Source organism: Pteropus medius, unplaced genomic scaffold, assembly GCF_902729225.1.
Source record: "Pteropus medius unplaced genomic scaffold, Ma_sr-lr_union100, whole genome shotgun sequence".
NCBI classification, from domain to species: domain Eukaryota; kingdom Metazoa; phylum Chordata; class Mammalia; order Chiroptera; family Pteropodidae; genus Pteropus; species Pteropus medius.
In genome coordinates this window covers 4,105,245-4,119,627 of record NW_024340701.1, presented here as the reverse complement: position 1 = coordinate 4,119,627, position 14,383 = coordinate 4,105,245, and the positions used below count along the sequence as shown (strand labels likewise).

The window sequence follows — 14,383 nt, the reverse complement described above, 5'->3', positions numbered from 1 at the left end:
ACACCATCAAAAAGCAAGACTCACTTCTTCCCTGGAAGTCAGGTTAATCACGCGGGTGCTACGTGAAGGCATAGCTTTAGAGTAAACACGCACGCTTGTTCATGGACTTCGGCATGCACATATGGAGCACCTACTGTGTGCCAGCTGGGAGAGGGTGCGAACCCTGCTATACAGGACCTCACTTTACTCTCTGAACCAGGAAGGGGGAGGGGGAGAGAAGACTCCCAGTCCCGCACTGAGTCAGCTCAGTCCACAGCTGGGCTGTGATCAGGGCTCTGAACTTGACCAAAGCGAGGGAGTGGTCTGGGGGAAGCTGTCACCCTGAGACGCTGGCCGTGCAGCCCGGCACTCGCTTGCCCGGGATCAGCTCACGTATCCAGCTCCAGCACCCATCCTTATTTACCTCTCCGGGTTGCTGCAGTGCACTCTTCTCAGCCCCCAAACCCCTAAAATGCATTTGCTTAAATTTTTTTTAAGTGTCACCTGGTTACGAGAGGGTATGTGTCTGGAGAGCAGCACGGTGACTGCGCCGTCTCAGGGGCTCAGCACTCACACGCGGTAGACACGTGCGAGTGAGACGGAACGGGGCTCTTCTGCCTGTGCCGTTCTCTCAGCCCCCTGAGTGAAGAGATGGGGGGCCGTGGAGATGGTTTGGCCCTCAGGGTGAGCATTGGCTGTCCTCACCAGCCATGTAGGGGGACAAGGAAGAGCTAGGGGAAGCTGAGTGACATCCAGAAGGCAGCTGGCTGAGTGCAAAGGTGGGGCAGGAGGGAGAGGTCTGAGGGACGGGTAAGGACAGGTCTCACAGCTGCAGCCCCCCGGTGTGGTCACCCCCACCATGAGGTCACCCCCACTGTGTCACTGGTACTGAGCAGGCCCCACATCTCGGTGCCGTCAGGCTACCCTTTCCCTGACAGGGACAGGCTGGGCCCATCACTGCCCGGTCAGAGCTCCTGAGGCATATTCGTCCACTGCCAACCAACATTTCTTTTTGATGTGGTCACATGTCAGGCAAGAACCATGTCCTGGGAGGGCCCCAGTCTCTTTACGTTGACTTCGCCAGTTTTCCATCCCATATCACTCTGTGCTTATAGACTAACTAACTCTTAAAAGATATAGACTTTTCACCCTTTTTCTCAGGTATCTCCCTGTCACTCCAGTGTCCTCAAGAGGTTCTCCTGAGACTTGACATTTATTGTGGGGTCTGTGTCCACAATGAGTCATTCTCAGCCCTTTCCTGCTTCCTTCTGGCTCTTTGCTGTGATCGAGGTGTATGAGGTTATGAGCACAGGAAGCTCTGGATAAGTGGGGCACCGAGCTGTAAGGGAAAGAGCATAGGGTTTTGAAATCAGAACCACCTGGTTTGATCCTGGCACCGCTGCCCACTACCTGTGGGGTCTGTAGGACCCATATCAGAATACCTGCCGCTGGGAGGCTGCCGGGATGGAATGAGATTAGACATGCAGATTGCCCCCCAGTGCCTGTGCGGATCGGACGTTCAGCTACAGTGGTTTTTCTTCCTTCCTCTTCTGCCTTCCCAGGAACCTGGTTCAGTATCCTGGCATTCAAATATTCGGGACGCGCTATGTCCACGATTGCAAATGTATTTATCCTCCTCTTTCATCCTTCGGAAAGTGACTTTTTCCTTCTCCTCATGCGCGTGGCTTCCATTTTCATTATAAATCCAATCTGTTTGCTCTAAGCTTTGTAAGTTCCTGGAGACGCTGCGCTTCCATTATCTTAGTAACTCTGGCCCCAGGAAGGGACAGTGTCTGCGAGAAATTATCTACTTGATGTGTGTATCTCACCTTGTCCATCCCACCCGCCTCTACACACACACACACGGCCTCTCCTTGTTTGTTGTTCATCACCAGTGTGGTCTAATCAGAGCCATCCCAAGTCAGCTCCTGGGTCTTCCAAACCTCTTGGATCACAGTATTTTAGACGTGAAGGGGGCTGAGAGACCACCCTTCTTACTAATAAGAAGAGCTCTGCCCCTTCTTAGTACAGATTGGTATAGTAAGAAGACTGAGACTCCGAGAGCAGAGGACCTGGCCCAAGCCCACATTGGACCAGTAGTTCTCAATTATGACTGCACACGATGGGAAGGCTTTGGCTGAGCCCTCCCAGAGATGTGGCTGGGGGGGAGGGGGTGGGTGTAGATTTGGGCATCAGGATTTCTAAAAAGCTCCCCAGGGGGTTGTAATATGAAGCCAGGGCTGAGAACCAGAGAATAAAATGTGTTTCTTGCCAATGTATTACCCTCAGGTATCTGGAGAAAAGTATCAAATAGCTATTCATAGGGGAAGTTTCCGAGGGGGGCTGGGCCTGTCACAGCAGAAGGTCCCAAGATACATCGCCTTCTGCAGACAGGGAACATCTGAATGGTTTTTAGTAGTCAGTACTTACTTTATTTAACAAACGTATTTTTATACAAGATTTGCTAGATGCCCGATACTGTTCTAAGTGCTTTACAAATACCAACTCATTAACTCTCCAGAGCATGACTATGAGATGTTCCACTATGATCCCCGTTTTGCAGATGGGAAGACCGAGGCACAGAGATGTGAAGTAATTTGCCCCAAATCGCAGGCCCAGAGGGCGGTGGAGCCGCTACTCTCGTGCCCACATCCCTGCTTAGAACCATTGTGCTAGGTCACCTCTCCAGTCCTCAGCCCACACGTGCGTGTGTGTGTGCATGTGCACACGTGTGCGTGTCAGCACACTCAGGCCCCGGGGCCTTCCTAGATGAGACAGGTCTGCCCTTCCTGGCTGAGAAGGTGAGACTGAAGCCTTTGAAATCAGTAATCCCAGAGGCTACCTTCGTGAAGAACCTGTGACTCACAGACCTCCCCCTCACTTCATCTGATGAAACCGTGGTTCGACGATCAACCTCGATCACACAGCTTCAAACCCAGGTCTGCCTGACTCCAGTCCCCCGTGCTCTAGGTATAGTCCAAGGCTGAATTTGTATAACGAGTCCAGGTTTATCTTAGAAGCCTTATTTTAGGAGCATATAACATTGCTCTGTAAATACACCCTCAGGAAATAAGTTCTTGTAAGTAAGTTTTTTATTCAACCCAAGTCATGAAGCCACGAAAACAGTAGGGGTATATAATTTCCTAACTCAGGTTAACAGGGGTTTATTCCTTCCTTTAACCAGCTACAGAAATATCGATTATGGAAATAGATGCAAGTAGGTCTTGGTTTGCGCCCCCACACCGCAGAAGCTCACCTTCCCTTATGCAGACCAAAGCCTACCAAGAGGCCTTGCTCCTCCAGTGGACTGTCTGGCTAATGGGATATTGACACCTGCCCAGTTGGACACTAAAGCTTCTTTCACCAGGAACCTGATGAGTCCGGTTTTCAAGTAGCATGCTTAGAGCGTTAGCCCCTGCTGTGGGCTATGTTCCATTCTTATATCTGCCTGCCATTAGCCCAGCGATGATGCTTTGGTACAGAATTTAGTGCCCAGGGTAGAGAAGTTACCCAAGAACCGATCACATTTTTCTGATCTAACAGGTGAAAATCCAATCACTGTGACACCTTGGTCAAGTCACTTTCTCTCTTGACACTTTGGCTATAAAATGGAAGAGATTAATTAGACCAGTCAGCCCTGATCATCTCTGTTCTGTGAACTCCTGTGTGAAGGAGTTAAGGCAGTGTCCTTAACTTCTCTGATCTTTATGGTGGTGGAAACATCCTCACTGGAACAAACAGGAATTACTACAGGGAGACTTGGCATTAAGTGCAGTGGACTGCTTGTGAATCCACTTAGAATGGTCTACGTTTTTAAATCCGTTCTCAAGGACCGCTACCTGCCAGGTGGTTTCCTTGCAGAGTTCGTATCTTCTTGATGCCATCTTTTTGTTTTGGCTCCATTGATGCAGCTGCTCCTACACAACTGTTTTGATATGGGGACATTTGACATAGCTGAGAAAACAAACCATTCCACCTTCAGCTTTTTAAAAACAATACCAAACGATGTGCCAAGGAGACATTTCAGGCTACTTCCCCTCGTCCCAGGACTTCCTCCATCCCTGACTTCCACTTCTGGCAAAGGGGCTCAGAAAGGGGAGCGATGGGAGAGGTCGGGCTCAGGAGTGGGCTCCAGGTCAATGCTGGTGATGAGGGAGGCAGTAAGGGATTGGTAGGACTGAAGGACTGTGAAGGTCAGACATACATGGGTATGGATGGTGGGGGGGCGGGGTCTGTTTCACAGAGTACCTGGTAATTTTCAAAAGCAATTTTACATTTAGACACAGCCATTTCAACACTCTTGCATCAAAACAACCACATCAAAATGCCCTTCTCTGTCTCAAACGAAGGAAATAAATGCCAAAGAGATGAACAAGACAGGGCTTCTGCCCCCCAAATGCTCAGAGTCACCAGAGGAGAAAGGTGAAGATGGAAAGAAAAACAAATTACTATTATACTGCTGGGCAATTGCTGTCATAGCAGAAGAGGCTGGGAGAGAGGAGAGCAGAGCAGAGGGTCTGACTCTGCCTGAGAGGGGAGCGAGGGGTGAGGTTTCCCAGGAGAGGAGGATGGCCAGGAGCTCTATGAATATCTGCTGAATGACTAAGAACAGCAAACGTTAATGGGGGGTTTGCCATGTGATGAGCACTGTTATGAGAGCTTTATTTTAACTCATTTAGTTCTCACAACTATCCAATAATATGAATATTATTATTATTATTATTCCCATTTTATGGATGAGGAAGGAGGCAGATATACCCAGAGATCCAGTGGCTTTCCCAAGACTACACAGCTAGAAGGAAGTGGCAGAGCCAGAACTGGGAATCAGGCAGTTACAACTAAGGGCTTGCTAAGGGTGAGACCCCCCAGAGGGCAATCTAATCACTAGAGGGATTGAATTTATGTTTCTGGGCAGCTGGTTGCTTCAGATTTTCTCTGTGAGGGAATGGAGCCTCAGCAGGGAGGCAGAGGGTTCACAGACTTTAACATTCATTGGACTGGGGGCCACTCTTTTCTCACAGCTTACGGGTGATAGGACCTTGCACAATTTGCCAACCTCAACCACTTCTTTAGTCTCATTCCTTTGGCCCTCCCCAGCACACATCACTCAATACCTGCTAGCTGTATTCATCGACTTGATAAATATGCAGTTAGCATGTGTATCTGCCAGGTGCTGTGCTAGACCTGGGTTCACAGCAGTTAATAAGACAAAGTTCCCGTTGCCATGGAGCTGTGGGAAGAGACCCGAGGGGTAAGGAGCCAGCCTCACAGGACCCGAGGGGAGCCTCCAGAGGGCAGAGAAACTAGAAGGAACCAGGTGTGAGGAGGCAGTCTGAGCAGGTGAGGGGGAGTAAGAGATGAGGGTGGGGAGTGAGCAGGGAGCAAGCAGGCCAGGGGAAGTAGCCTGGAATTGCTTCTAGTGCACAGGGAAGACGCTGTCAGACTGGAAGCAGGAAAGGGATCTTGGTACCTGAGAGTGGATAACGCAACAGAGAGGCAGGGGCCGCTGTAACAGTTCAGACAACACGTGACCCGGGGAGGGGGCGGGGTCAGCTTAGACAGTGGCAACAGAACTATCTCCCTACTGAGTACCAAAGTGCCTCTGAACTGTCAAGTCATGGGTATACGGGAGTTTATAATAATTACTCTTATTGCTTCTCATTACTGACCCTTCCCTGCCTTCCTTGGCTGTCGCCATTCCATAGTTTGGTGAAGCGTGGGTTGGGTTGGTTCATTTCCTCCCACCCCAGAATAATCCAGCTTCCCTGGTTTCTCCGAAGATGTTGTGTTGAGAGAGAGAAAGAGAGAGAAAAAAATTACACTCTTTAATAGAAATACTTTTCCTTCATTAAATGAAATCTCCAAAGCCCAGTAGCATTTTCGGTGTTTATATAAAGATGCCAGTGGGGATTTGAGATTGAAAGTGGTATTTTTATACAAGTCAATGAAGATCTCAATAGGAAAGAAAGAACACCCTTCAAATCTAAATTCCTCCAGCATCGGGCAAGGCTGATCTTGGGCTCAGGGCCTGGATCCTATTACTCCCAGCCCTACCAGGAAACTTTTCCTGAAGTGCTTCATAAATATTGGCTCTCTGTTTGGGAAAATTGTGTTAACAGTGTCTTCCCAACGCCGCAAATCATTCATCTTGCATTTCTGTTTGCACGTCAACTCCCATAACTTTGTACATAACCTCCAGAATCTGTAGGAGGTCGAGTCAGAGGAGGACGCGTGCTTGTGCTCACACGCATGTACACACAGAATGGCACCTTTTATCTGGTATAGCTGGAGAGTGAGTAAACTGTGTCCCTTGGAGGCATCAGAAGAAAGACTGGTCTCAGGAGATAGAAAGACTGGGTTCAAATTCTTGCTGTCACTTTTGCTAGCTAAATTACATTGGCCCTGGGCCATGCATTTAACCTCAGATTTCTAATCTGTAACACTAAGGAAACAGTACACACTTCTCCCCAGGCCTGGCGAGATCTAGATCTTAATGTGTAAAAAGTGCTTGGCACATAGTAACTGCTCAAAACCCATTCCTTTTTAAACACCACTCGCCTGTCTGTTCTATGATAACCCAGGCACTAGAATCATCAATTTTATAGCAACCATTCTGGTTACCTATTGCTAAGTAGTAACCTCCCCCAACCCCAAATTTAGTGCTTACAATTATGAATATCTTGTATTTTGCAGGGAATCTGCAGTCTAACGGCTCCATTCTGCTCCATGCTGTCTGGGCCCTCAGCTGGGGTGACTCCAACAGCTTATTTTACAGATGAGGAAACAGAAATGGGAGCAGGCACAGGAAAGGGTCCCTCTGGAGCTACACAACAAGTGAAGGCACAGATCTTTTGTGAGCACCACCACTATGCCAGGTCTTGTGAGGGGAGAAAAAACTATAAGGCAGGACCTTAAAAACAAACAAACCAACAAACAAAAACTAAAAGGCACTAACTTTTGAGATGGTGAGGTCCCTGGAGGGCAATAAAACCACTGGAGGGATTGAATTTATGTTCCTCAACAGCTGGTTGCTTTGACCCCTCAGCAACACCAGGCTCTGGAGTCTGGCCCTTACTCACCTATACCTCAGCTCCCTAATACTGAGACAGGGACTCCCTCCTCTTTCGGGGTTGATGGAGACTGCATCTAGCAGCTAGCAGATGCTCAGTAAATAGCATCTATTAAAAGAAAGATTAGCCCTCTGTCTGCCTCCGAGCATCCCAGTGCCTGCCCCATCAGCCTTCATTGCCAGGAAAGCAGGAGAGGGCTCTCTCTGTGACTCGCAGGCAGGCTGAACTCTCCCCTTTCACTGTGGAAAAATCCATTACGGAGAAGTCATTTGTCAAAGCCAACTGTTTAGCTGCTTTAATTTACATATTTATCAGGTTTGATTAGAATGTATTGTCTTCGACTTTCATCCCAGCTTTCACCTCTTCTTGCCCTCTTTTCCTGGGGAAACTGTTTTTGTTGTCCTTGCTGTAAAAGGGCATGGCGTAATTCAATTTGCATTTGCTAAGCCTGAAACTGAACCTGGTGAGGAATTTCTGGAGGCTGGGAGAGAGGCGTTCAAAAGGCACAGCACAAGTTAGGGAAAGCCTGGGCACTCTGTTCTAGCCCAAGTACATTCAACTAAAGGGCAGCAAATACTTCACAACTGCTCCACAAGTATTTATGGAGCACCTTCTGTGTGGGAGGCACTGGGAATACAAGGAAAAAGAGACGTGAAGTTATGGCTCTGGTGTTATTTAGAGCCTAGTTTCTGCATCTGTAGGAAGAGGCAGTTAGACCAAGTGATCTGTAAGTTGCCATTTTTGAATACATGCCATTTGAACACATTGACCTGATGCATTATCTCATTTAATTCTTTCAAGATCCCAGTGAGGTTGATATCGTTATCCTCATGTTGCAGATGAGGACATGAGCAGTCTCAGAGCTCAAGGTCATGCATGTCAGGACTTGGATTTAACCCTCCTTCTGTCTGACTCTAGAATCCAAGTTTATAACCACAAAGCCAGGCTAGATCTTTCAGAAGAAAGATCTTCAAACTCCTGGATGGCAGAGACAGCGTCTCATTCCTCTCCACTTCCTCAGGGACCAGCCCAAAGTTTGGCATATGGTCAGTGTTAGAAAATATGTATCGAATTGAATTGAAAAAGAAAGTCCTACATCCCTGGCTTCTTGTCTTTTAGGCCTCGGATATGCTCTGCTCTTTTCAGCTGCCTCAGCACAGGCTGGCATAGCAGACACTGTGTGTGCTGCCTCGATCCCCCTTCAGGACCAATTCCCCCAGCTCCCAGGAGTGTTGGTCGCTAGCAGCTCACAGCTGAGTTCTTCCCTGGAAATTGCACTCAGCCCAAGCAAGGGGCCTTGCCCAAGGTTATTGCCCCTGCCCTGGAGGCAGCCCATAATCAGTATCAAGACAATTCAGGGCATAGAATCAGTCCCATTGCCTCCTGAGACAACTAGGAAGGGCCCCTCTGGCCTAGGGTTTTCCCACAGAATTGATTAAAGTTACTGTTGAGACTGTCTCAATCCTGCTTAACTTGGACCTCTCACAAGAGCAATTCCCAGTAAAGTTTCTGAGCTGACCTCAGAGTCTCCCAGTCTGTTTCCCAGGAGACCCAACCTCAGCCCCTACTCTGAGCAGGCGGTTCTGGTTCCGACTTTCCGGAGGTGTTTGGAGAGTGCTGGGATCAACTTAGATCTTGGCAGGGAGAGCCCTCCTGTCATTAGCCTACAGCCAAAAGACTGCCTGCTACCTGTTCACAGGCCTAAGTGCCCACCCTGTGGAAAGGAGGCTTAATAAACTGCTGAGACCAGCAGAGGCAGCCTGTCTGAGGAGGTGGGGAGAGGCTCAGCTTTTCTGTGACAAGGTGACAGTGATGATGGCAACTGGCACTAGCCCTCTGTCCATCAGGCCCATGGCTTTTGGCTTTCCTTCATTTCCTTGGCAGGCACCCAGTGGGCACTTCCCAGGTGTCAGCCAGCACGGACATTGCCTGAGCCAGCCGGTGTCCTGAGAGGAGGCTGTTTGGACTTTGGAGCTCTACGTTCTACATTCCCGACCTGGCTGAATACCCTCCAGCTGTGTGTCCTGGGAGAAGTCACTTGTCCTTTCTGGGCCTCTCCCTTCACCTCTACAGTGATGGTGTTCTACTCAGTGACCCCACAGGCTTTGCAGTTCTGATGGCCTCTATAGGTCCCCTGTAAGTTGGAGGCCTCCTTGCTGCTTTCTAAAGCCAGAGAGTGGTATTAATATATGGTAGACATGGGAGGGGTACCAGAGTGGCCCCTTTTCCCAAAGTCCTGAATTCCAGAATGAGTGCTTTATTTCTCTGTCATGAGCGTACGACTTTCAATGGTCATGCCTGTTCTCCCATTTCATCCGGAGTAGAGTATTTGATCCTTAACCCTGGAGCATGAAAGAGTCTGCCACTTAGATATAAGACTTTATGCCATGGCAGATCTGACCCTAGGTGAGAGAAGGAGATCAGAGGGCGGTGAGGCTAGGGAGTGGGAAACAGAAAACAAACTTTGCCAATATGACTGTTTTCTCAAGAAGAGCAGGTACTGGACATTGGGCACAATAGAGGTGCAGCTTTTGGTCCTCCCTGAGCAAGGTAGCAAATGACATGTGACCAGGTGAGCTCAATGAGTTTAGAGGAGGGTGAGAAATATATAACCTAAGAAATTGATGGTTTTCTTGGGAAGGTAATCACAAGGCCAGTCTGAATAAAGTAGAATGTTATTTACAGGAGACTGATCCCCAACCAGGGGCTACTTTGCCTCTGAGGAGATGTGGGACATTTAGTCATGTCTGAAACTATTTTTGCTAATCATAACTGGTAGGGGGGGTGCTCCTGGCACCTAGCGGGTAGAGGCTAGAGATACTGCTAACCTTCCTCAATGCACAGAACAGCACCCTGCACATACAATTACCCAGCTCCAGATGCCAGTAATGCTGGAAAACCCTATTCCTGTGGCTTGTTGCTCAATAAATGGATCAGGAACATAAAGTCTCTCGCTTCAGGTTTATCTTGTGAGCCAGGGGTTATTATTCTCATTTTGCAGGGAACTGAGGCTCAAAATGTGTACGTAATTTTCCCAAGGACTCACAACCAATATTCTTTGGGGCCTGGATATGAGTCCCAGTCCGTCTACCTGGGAAGCCAGCAGGCTTTCTATTTGGCCCCCTTAGGAAACAGAAGAAACATAGGGACCAGTGTCCTGCTGAGTATCCCTGTTCTAGCTCTTCCTTCCTGTTGGACTCACCCTCGGTCAGCTTAGTTGAGGCAGCCCTGGATGTCTTTCCTTTCAAGTCTCATCTTTACTCAAACACATCTACTGGTTCTCCACTGCTCCCAAGAAAGCTCTGTCGATGTCTCCTAAATCTACGTTTTCTCATAAAATTATCTACAAGAAATGTTGCACCTTGAGCACGTTCTTACCATAATTCACAGCTTCTGATCCCTATGTATCGTCACTATCAACCATAGAGTGATGTGCTTAGGTTACCTTCAACACAACAAATTTCGTAAGGGAAAGTAGAGAATTATTGTGCTGATGAAATCAGATACAACATTAACACCAGGGTTGGCCAAGGACGAGTACTGGGTGAGTGTTAGTTTCATCTCTCCCTTCTCAGAAGAGGCATCTGAGCGGAGTCTGGAAGGCTGAGTAAGAGTAAGCCAGACAGATGAGATGGGGACTGCATTCTGGGTAGAGATAAAATCACGCACCCAAGGGTGGAGGTATGGGAGAACATGGCCTGCTTATAGAGCTGCCAAGAGTTAGCTGAGGCTGGGCTCTGTGGAAGGGGCTGGGGACGTGAGCAGCCAACAGATACCAGAGACTAGGGATGCTAGAGGAGGGAGGCTGGACTTGCCCAGGGACAGCAGAAACCTGCTGAAGGGTTGTAGGCAGAGGGAATGAGATGCTACCATTTGCATTTTAGAAGTTCCATTGTGATGGCCAGGTGGAGAATGGACTGGCAAGGGTGGTGCCAGCACAGAGAGACCAGTGACAGGGCTCCTCACGTCCTAAGTAGGCCCTCAGACAAATACCAGGTAGTCATGCTGTTATTGCTACCAGGATTTCTTTTCTCCAGCTTAGTGGTCATGTGGACCCATTTGGGCCCTGGAGTTTTGCAGAAAAGACTACACAACTGGTCTGGTTTAGAAACCAATATGAGGACATTTTCTTGACTGACATTTTCAGTTTCCATGGGTCAGGAATGCGGAAGCAGTTTACCTGGGTGTTTCTGGCTCAGAGACTTCTCATGAAGTTGCTGTAAGCTGTCACCCAGGGCTGCAGTCATCCAAGCTCACTTATGTGGTTTGGGCTGGCCTCAGTAACTCTTGGTTGTTGCCTAGATTCTTCAGTTCTTCACCAGGTAGGCCTCTCCATAGGCTACCTGAGTGTCTTCATGTCATGGCAGCTGGATTCTCCCAGAGTGAGTGCTTCGAGAGAGTATAACCACCACAGAAGCCATAGTCTTTTTATAGCCTAATCTCTAGGGTGATAACCTACCACTTCTAGAGTATATTTTTTGTTAGAGCAAGTCTCTATGTGCAGCCCACACTGAAGGAGAGGGGAGTTCAGCTCCACCTCTTAAAGGGAGGAGAGGAACAAAGAATTTGTGGATGTATTTTTTAAAGCACCATAAGGACCCTATTTAATCTTCAAGAGATGATATGACACAGTGGTTAAAAGCATAAATTTGAGATTCATGAAGGCCTAGGTTTAATCTTGGCTTTCACAGTTGCTGCTTAGGCAGGTTTACACAAACCATTTAACCTTTCTGTATCTCAATTTTCTAATCTATGAAATAGGGGTAAGGATAGCAGATGTTTCACTGGGTTGCTGTGAAAATTAAATAAGATCATATATATAAAGTGCTTGGCACAGAATAAATACTGAATAAACATTATTTAATTGCTACCGTAACTGGATAATATTATTGTCCTCCTTAGAGGTTACGGATGTCTCCCCCGACATAGAGGTTAAAACCACAGAGTCAGAGTGCATGCGTGGGGACTCAGGCCCTGCAGGTCGTTAGCTGGGAGAACTAGGGCAAGTCACTTAATGTCTCTTACCCTTCGTTTTCTGTGAAAAAAAGATAATAATAGCTAGTGCCTGGCCACCGAATAGGTGTTCAATAAATATTTTATGAATAAGGACATAGTGGATGACAGAGGATACAATGACAAAGGTGTGTGTGTGTGTGTGTGTGTGTGGTGTGTGTGTGGTGTGTAAAAAGTTAGACACTACACAAGCACATTTGACTTCAAACACCTTCTGTTAACTGGGGAGCCTGGTATAGCTGTTCTTATTCCACTTGAATGTGCCCTTGAGCAACATCCTCCATGAACTTCCAGGTTTATCATCCCTTATGGGTTGTTCTTGGTCTTGATCGTTCAGCTTCTGTTCCGCCCTGACTTTGTTCAAGTATACTTCTTTCATCCTCCCTGCTGCCTCCACCAAGAATATGTTTAATTGGCTTTGCACAAATCTGGGGATTTGGTGACAGGAAGTGGGGGGGGTCCCATGTCACACCACCTTGGAGCTGCTCCATTACCTTAAATTGATTTTGCAAATGAAAGCTAAAAGCTAAGCAAAGGCAACCCATCCATTTTGCCTAAAGATGATTATAATGCTCTTTTACAGCCTCTTAAATGACAAAGCAGTTTGTTACCTGCCTGCATCAACATTTGCTTATATTAGCACCCAAGATGCTCGATTTTTATTAGCCCCACATTATCATTTTATGAAGATGCAGGGGCTCAGTAAAATTAGTGTGCAAATAGAATGCCCATTTTGCATTTTCCTGTGGTCAGCAGAAATGTTGAAGGAAATTGAGTTGATACTGGGTTAGAGGAGACATCCATAAAGGTAGCCTCCACTGAGGGCCCCAGTAATCCCATTTATCATTTCTGGACTGCCGAGATAGATGGGGTCAATGTTAGACGGTATTTTTTAAAAGGGTTTGCTGGCATTTTTTTTTTTAATGAAAATGCAATATAAATACTTAGACAGTAGTTCAACTTTCACCAGCAATAAGGGAGGAAACCAAACTCTTTTGCATATGTTATAGATGGAAATGCAGTGGATGTAGAATCTTATGTTGTTGTTGGCGGATCCCAGAGGAGACAGACAGGATAGTGAAAGAGGAACTGGGCTGGGAGCTGGGACTTGACTGTACCACTGCTAGCGGCCTGACACTGTCTGTGCGCCTCAGTCCCGTCACCCGTAAAATGGGGTAAACACTGTCTACCTCACAGAGGCATGATGGAGAGTAAATAAGACAACAGGAGTCTAAATTTCTTTATAAACCGTGACCTATAAAGTATATTTTACTTATTAATTCAACAGCCAGTTCTTGAGCACCTACTCCATGCAGGGTCCTGGGAAAGACATTAAAAATACACTGTGAAAGTCACAGTTCCTCCCTTAAGGAGCTTATATTCAGTCTAAGAAATGTTCAGGTGTCTAAGTCCTCTTCTAAATCACAATCTTTTGAGAAGGTGAGTCTTCTCTCTCCCTTTGCTCCTCAGGGTGCCTAAAATAGAGCTGAGCAAGCAGTGAGTTCTCTAAAACATGTTTTGACTCCATTATACATACATCTTGCTGCCTTTCAGAGACCTATTATTAGGGAAGCAGTGACCTCAACTTTTACTGGTTACCCAAACAGACCAAGCAAGTCACAAGGCTTTCGTACCAGGCTTAATAGAGTATTCTTTGTTTAGTCTGTGACATTGGTGTATCAAAAATTAGGATCATGAACCACATTCAGAATAACCTGTTTCTAGCATTTCAGAAGCTGCGATCCTATTCATTATTGCTAACTGTCCCCCCACCCAACCCCCAGATCATCCTCTAACAGAGATGGATTACTTTAATTCAACTTCCCTCAATGTTCATTTCTGAATTCACTTCAAGTCATTGTTCCATTCTGGGTCAATCAGTCCTTCCCTCTGCCCAGGGCTAAGTACCCTCCTCCTGCCCCTTCTTTCTGGGAATGTCACTCATGCCTTTGTCTAATAATATCTTTGCACAGTAGCTAAATTTTATTATAAAAGTGAACCTTCTGTAGAGGCAGCAAGAGCTTGGGCTCTGATTTTGAGCCATATTTTCCTACTTCTTTACATGTCTAATGATTTTTACTGGATGCTGGATTTTGTGAATTATGCATTGTTGGACGTCTGAATTTTGTCGTCTTCCATTAAAGAGAGTTGGGCTTCATACAGCAGGCACTTAAGTTTCTTTTGTTCATTTTGATCCATTTGAGATTTATTGTTAAACTTTGTTAGTCTAGAGTGGTTTAGCCCACTAAGGTGTGGCCCTTCTGGGCTCTCGACTGAGTACCCTGAATGATCAATGAGAGAATTCAAAATCATGGAAATTC

At 47.0% G+C, this 14,383-nt stretch overlaps 1 protein-coding gene across 1 annotated transcript in view; it reads left to right on the top strand.

Moving 5' to 3' along the window:
• Positions 1 to 14,383, top strand: part of AGBL4 (AGBL carboxypeptidase 4) — a 1,011,660-nt gene that overhangs the window by 886,007 nt on the left and 111,270 nt on the right. The gene's annotated exons all lie outside the window — the stretch shown is intronic.